Raw genomic sequence first — 7,233 nt, forward strand, 5'->3', positions numbered from 1 at the left:
GATCCACTTTGCCTCTTTTACTTTTCTGCATGCTTTTCCAGACGCTGGTAGTTTAAGGAAACTTGTCTTGCTTTTTGCTTTATGCTTGTCTGTCCAAATTAGGAAAACCTTTCTAGTTAAGTTTACCCCAACAGTTTTAGAACTTAAAAATATCTCAGTTTCTCTAAGTTATGTATGCTCCGTACGCTCTCAGTTATTAGACTCGGTAGGTAGAGTAAAGTTCTTCTGATCCATTAGACCCAATAGGTAGAGTAAAGTTTCTCTTGTCTCTCAGACCTAGTAGTCTTAAGTTCTCGACCCACAAAATTGCGTGGCAGCAGCCAACCCCATTTTTCCAAAACATCCTCAAATGCAGTTTTGAAGGGACAGAGTGCACCCAACGACCCCTTTCTGATAAGTTTCATGATCTTCTAGCCTCTGAAGTCTAGTCGAATCCTCTGGACCTGTTAGATCGAGTGACACATATCACGCCGCACCTGCACTGCACTCCTGGGCTCTGTCAGGCTTACAAGACACCAATCGGGATGTCACCTTATAGGTTGGTGTTCGAAAAAATGTGCCATCTACCCGTGGAAGTGGAACAAAAGGCATATTGGGCCATAAAGGAGATGAACATGAAGGCGTCGGCCTGTGAAGAAGAAAGGAAGTTGCAACTATAAGAACTGGAGGAGCTAAGGCTAGAAGCATTTGACCCAGCAATGTGGTATAAGGAAAGAACGAAGCTCTGGCATGATAAGAACCTCCGGGTCAAGGAACTCCGAGTAGGGCAGAAAGTACTTCTTTTTCAATTACAGCTCAAACTTATGCCTGGGAAGTTGAAATCCAAGTGGATAGGACCATACATCATAGTTGGCCTTCGAGCAAATGGAGCAGTGGAAATCCAATGAAGCGCCCCAAATTCTGTTCCTTTCCTCGTCAATGGACATCGGGTAAAGGTATTTAGGGATAATTCAGAATTGCATGTAGTGGAGGATGTGCCACTGCATGCATCCGTAATTATTGCCTAATCGGTAAGGCAAATGACTATTCTCAATGAACGCCTAGGTCAGGTAAAATGGGGAATGGAAGATTATCTGTACACTGACCTAGGGGATCTTGAGAATACTCATTTGCAGATGTAAATAGTTTAATTGCTTTCTAATATAAGAAAATCCAAACAAAGAAAAAAAATTAATTTTCCAAAAATATTCTCGAAGCACCAAACTCTTCAGGGAAATTGTTTTGTCACTCATACTCCTCGACCTGAGAACTTTGTGTTTCACTTTCAGTTTTGTATGGGATCGTGAGTTGCTAGGGGGAGGAAGGATTTTCAGAGCGAAATTTTGGAGGGAAGTCGGTTACCTTTTTTAAATTCAAAATCCACCTTTCTAGGAGACGTACGGTTGCTTACATCACCTTGCAACCGTTCGCCTGCCTATTCTAAAAGCAAAATAATTTTTATTCCTTTCCTTTCAAATTAGAAATTTTAACTGACTTCTCTCTCTCCTCTCTCACGACTCTCTCTCTCTAATTTCTCCCAAATTCTCTCAAACCCTAACCCCAAATTTTACCCTACCTTTTGTGAATCTTTGCAGAAAAAAAAAACCATGGAGAAGGCACAAGATACTGCTGCAAGGAAGGAAAACCCCGCCACCAAGCCACCGTCCTGCGATCCGTTCAAATAGCCGCCGGTTCTGGAGACTTTTCCAGTTCTTGATATACGCTCGGAATGGCGCCCGACTTCAGTTCCAGAACCCCCTAGCATCGGAAACCCTGAGGGGGAGGCGCTCTTAAAGAAGTTGGAGGATAAATTTGGCAGCAAAGAGGAGGCCATGCGACTCTTTACCCGTTTTTCGGCGTTCCGTCAACAACCGCAGATGATCCCTGACGAATTGACAGCTCAACTGCCGATTTCACACTCAGAGGGAACCCAACCCCAAGACCCACCACATGCAGAAACTAAGGCCGAGCCAAGACATAGAGGAACTGGAGGGCATTAGCGGTTTTGCGGACGAGATTGATAGAATGGCGGTGGACGATTCTGGGAATGAGGCCGCGAGGGAAGGTAATACTTTTGTTGTAGAGTCTATGAAGGAGGGAAACCCCAAATTTGTATGTTGAGGGGGGGAACCCTGAAGAGCCTGGAAATGTGCAGTGCAATTTTGTGATATCTCTCAATCTAACAGGTCCAGAGGATTCGACTAGGTCTCAGAGGGTAGAAGATCATGAAACTATCAGACAGGGGTCATTGGATCCACTCTATTTCTTCAAAAACCTCAACCCACTATACTACAACTAGCACAGGGAAGTAGAGGATCGATCCCACGAGGAAGAATGTGTCACGAAACTGTATTTGAGGATGTTTTGGGAAAAGGTGGTTGGCTGCTGCCACACAATTTTGTGGGTTGAATACTAGAACTACTGGGTATGAAAGACTCAAACTACTTTACTCTACCTACTGGGTCTAAGAAAAGAGAACGTACGGAACATGCATGACTTTGAGAAACGAAATGTTTTGAAGTTCTAAGGCAACTGGAGTTAACTTAACTAGATAGACTTTCCTAATTTGGACAAATAGAGACAAAGCAAACAGTGGGACAAGTTTCCTTAAACTCCAGGGTCTGGAAAAGCATGCAGAAAAGTAAAAAGACATGCAGAAAGTACTGACAGGGTCTGGAGAACATGAAGAAAAGCAAGGTACATGCAGAAAGTACTGACAAAAAGCAGATCTGATTCTCACTACCAACAAACTTCATCTTCTTGATTAATCAAACGAGAATATTAGAAAGAACAGAGCATTTAACACCATAAAAGCAGAGTAAACTTCAGATCTAAACTTAAAACGAGAAATTAAAGCCGAAACTAACAGATCTACACTACTGGACCTAGAGAATGCAGAAACAGAAAGTAAATAGCCATAATCATGCAAAACGTAAACAGCAAACACCAGCTCTGCGAAACTCCAACTCAAATCCACCACGATTCAACAAATCCAAACATCTCCAAACGTAAATCCACAGCCTCCAACAACAAACCAACAGATTTCAGCTCCAAACATCCAACAATAAACAAGACCGAAAGTAAAAAACAAGAAATAAACATCAACTCAGCGAGATCCAACAAAAACCAACATAAACTTCCATAATAACTCGAAATAGGTTCGAATCCAGCAGATCAAAGTCAGAAACTAGAGTACGAAACTAAAACCAACGGGTGCTTAAACGAAAACAAACTAAACAAAGCAAGATAAATATTGTTTCTTCGCCTTCACAAGACGGTGTTACACAACAGCAAACGATGAGAACCACAACGGCGGCCCGAAATCACCCCATCTCTATGTGTGCAACAAGTGAAACGAGTTTGAAGTGTGAAAAATAGGGAGCTAGGTATGATGTGTTGAAGCTGATCGAGAAATGATATATCCAGTCGTAAGTGATAAGTGATTGATAAAGAGCTGCCTTCTTCCTTAAGGTTGATCTCTTTATATAGGAGAGGCTCTGATCCCTAGGGCATCCTTTTGGTGATTTGACATTTGTGCCCTTGATTAATATGCTCTAAAATATTTGCTCTCTGCTTCTTTCTGCTCCTGTCGCCAACTTCTAATTCTCCAAGGTCCGAACGACGACATCTGAATTTCACCTCAATCTCATCTCTTTTGCATCTGCCAGGTCTGGTGACAACAACTCCTAGGTCCGACAGATTTATTACGCATCTGAACTCAGAAACACAGATTAGCGCCCCAAATGCGCAGAATTTTAACGCAAAACTAATGCATGAAACGAGCCTTATCAACCCCGTTTGAATCTGAGGGGGCAACCCCGACCATGTTTGCGGAAGGAGAAATCCCTGAAAAATCTGAGGGGGAAACCCCGAAAAACACTGAGGAAAAGACTCTGAAACCATATAAGGGGGAAACCCCGTCCATGTTTGCTGAGGGAGAAATCCCAGGGATGATGGGCCACTTGAGATTGTGGATCTGGACGATGTGCCAGAAGAATCGCCTGTAAATCTGAGAGAGTCGAGAAGAATGGTGCGAAGGAGCGCACTGGATGAGGTGAACGAAGGAGACAAGTCCAGGGGATCAGGATTCCTTGCCCCAGGGGCGGAAAGTGTGCAGGAGGGAGAGATGCCAGGGTCAGACGAAGAGATAGACACTGCTGAGGAGCGCCGCATGGCAATAGAGCGTAAGAGGAAGGCTAGAAGGTGGCCACTCCTCAGGCTAGGAAGTCACCGAGAACCTCTTCCGTCAAGGAAGTAACAGCGCTGCCCCGTGCACCATCTAAATTCACTGGACCTGGTAATGCAGATGCCGATACCGAGTCAGAGGAAGAGTCGGAGGAAGAAGAGGTACCGAACTACGAGCGGACAGAGATCTGGGTCACAAAGAAATTGTTGACATACATGGCGAAATTCGATGACCCCAAGCGAGCCCAAACATACAAAGATAGGAGTGCAGTGGGCAAGTTGGCTAAGTCGGAAAAACGCTTTGATCTGAAATCTCTGGAATACATCAAGTCGGAAGGGGAATTCATGTCCTTTATTAAGGACATTGGCTTCGAATGGTTGCTGAACCATAGTGACCAGGAGGTACCGCTCATAGCAGTGAGGGAATTCTTCTCAACTTTCAAGCTCAATCTCCTTCCGACTCAATCTCCTTCCGACTTTTCAACATAGAGCACGAGATGAGTATCAGAGAATGGTCTCTGAGAATGGTCTCCGAGGATGACGAAGGAATCTGGAATGATTGGATGTTCAGACCACCGAAGCATACCCCAGGATTTACACCGTAGACCGCATGGGAGTCTATCACGCATGGAAGGAGTGGAAAGTTCAAGACGAGTGTCTTGAAGGGCATGCACATTACGAACCATCTCTTAAGATTCGCTCAGGAGTTTATTGGATACAATCTGATGGGAACCGCAAGCTCCGCCCTTACCACCACTGAGTTATACTTCACATGGTGCATGTCCAAAAGAATTAAGGTCCACCTGGGTTGTTGGTTAGCACAAGCCTCCCATCAGATGGCCGCAAATCCCTCTCGCCACATGTACACTTGTCATTTGCTGGGTGCCTACACTGAACGGAATTTTGTGATGAAATTTGGAAAGGCGGAGCCCAATGTTATGATGTGTGAGCCACCGGAGGTATTTAGTATGAACTATTTTTTCAACAAGGGGTTGTTGTACATGGAAGGTAAAGAGGGAACCGGACCTGGTGGAGGGTGTGATGACTTTGGACGTGGAAGAGCTGCGAAAAGAGATGGTTTTGATGAGAGAGGAGCTCGGAGGGGCCAGAGTGGAGTTGCGAGCCATCAAGGAAAGTATTGATGTCTTGACCAACAGATCATCAACTCAGAACGAGAGGATAACTGACGCGGTCAATTTAATGAAAAGGATGGCAGAATGGCTTGAGGAGACGCTTTCCCTGACCCAGCAGAGGCAGCCTCTTAGACCCGGCTTTGTGGTCAGGCAGCCCGGTCAGGGAAGCTCATCACACCAGCAGCTCCCGCCCCAATCTAAGCCTTTGGTAGCCCTACTTACATCGCCATCCCTTGCGTCTGTATCTTTGAAGAAGCCCTTGTCTAAAACCCCTGTGATAGCTGAGGACGAAGCGCCGGTATCGCCAGCAAAGAAGAAAGTGAAGTTGAACCGCCCCAACGTACCACCCAAGTCTGGCTCCCGAGGGGGCCAGACTCAGAATTGAAATCCCCGTTGACCAATTAAATTTTATTTTTTAGTCGTTTTATTTTATCTTTATTTTATATGTTTGTGTTTTATCTGTGCTGAGCATGCTGTTTTTCTGTTATAATTCTGCTTTCTCCCACTTAGCCCAATTCTTGGTCTAAGTGTGAGAGGTTTATGTGTATAGTCAGCATATTATTTCCTGTTTTATATCTTTTTCTTCTCCCACTTAGCCCGTTGTCCGGTCTAAGTGTGAGAAGTTTTCTTGTGTTTTGAGTATGTTTGTTTTATGTGTTTTATTATGATTGTGTGCACCAACTCCCTTATTTCCCCTCTTCACTAGGATAGCTTGGAGACAACGGGGGAGTGAATGCAATCCATGCTCAGCATGTTTAAGAGTCAGTAGGTCTAGGAAGGTGATAAGTCGTATTCTAAGCCTTGGTTACTGGTCAGTATGTCGTGGTTTTCATGTATTATCTGCAAAAAAGTTGCTTAAGTGTGCAGGATTAAGGGATCCAAGTCAGTAGGAGACGGTTAGGACGTCCCAGGTGAAAAGAGCGCAAGATGGGTGCAATACTGACCAGGATGCATGCCAGAGAAAAGGCTCGAGATGGAGAAGAAGGATAGCTGGGTTGATAAATAACAAGGACAGAAAAGTCAATTCGCAAAGGAAGTCTACCCGTAAAAGCAAGGGCAAGCCTCCCTATAAAAGAAGTCACTTGGAGAGAGGGAAAGAGTTCTGAGTTCGAAAGTCTAACCATCACACTTAATTAGAATTCTTTATAGAAGATCAGTTCCTTCAGCATTGTCCAGTTCTTCTCGTTCCTCGCCACAACTATGGTCACCTGAAGTATTTCGTGAAGATCCTAACGTTCAAGTTATGAAGTTTCTATTTTGCATGTCTCTTTGGTTTGAATTTGCTTCGTTTTGCCTAGGAAAGTTAGATCTAGATGTTGCTTTTAATTTCTAAGCATTTGCATTATGTTCTTGAGTAATCTAGATCTGGAGTTGTTTGTTGAAGTTTGAAGTCATGTTTCAGTTTAAGTTTTCGTGCATGAGTTTCTTGTTCGGCGTCGTTATTACCATCGTGCATGTTAGTCAGTAGAAATAATCTGCAGTTTCAGCCGTTCATCTTAAATTTGAGCATTTTAATTAATGGATCTCGAGTTTGAAGTCATAAATCTCGAGTTGAAGCCACTCAGCCACCAGATATACCCTGTTGTCTATATTTCCCAAATTAGTAACTGTCTTCTTTTCACATGTCTCTGAGATACCTTGTCCCCTATTTTCATGAACACAACCACATGTCTGTTACTTTCACGCCTACTAGTCAGTAGAGTACCACCTTTACTTTCCGCCTAGATGAAGTCTCAACCCAAAAGCGTGGTAGCTAACCAAAACCACCCAGGAAGTATCACCACAATTATCCGAGCGTGTCCATCCTTGTGGGATTCGACCCTTACCTCCACTATACTAACCAGTAGAAGTGGGTTGAGGAAATTTATTTGATACCAGGTTCCAGTTGTCGTGCCAACGACTCAGCTAGTTTGGGATTTTCATCCTGATCAGTTGG

The sequence above is a fragment of the Salvia hispanica genome, chromosome 6 (genome assembly GCF_023119035.1).
Source record: "Salvia hispanica cultivar TCC Black 2014 chromosome 6, UniMelb_Shisp_WGS_1.0, whole genome shotgun sequence".
Classification (NCBI taxonomy): domain Eukaryota; kingdom Viridiplantae; phylum Streptophyta; class Magnoliopsida; order Lamiales; family Lamiaceae; genus Salvia; species Salvia hispanica.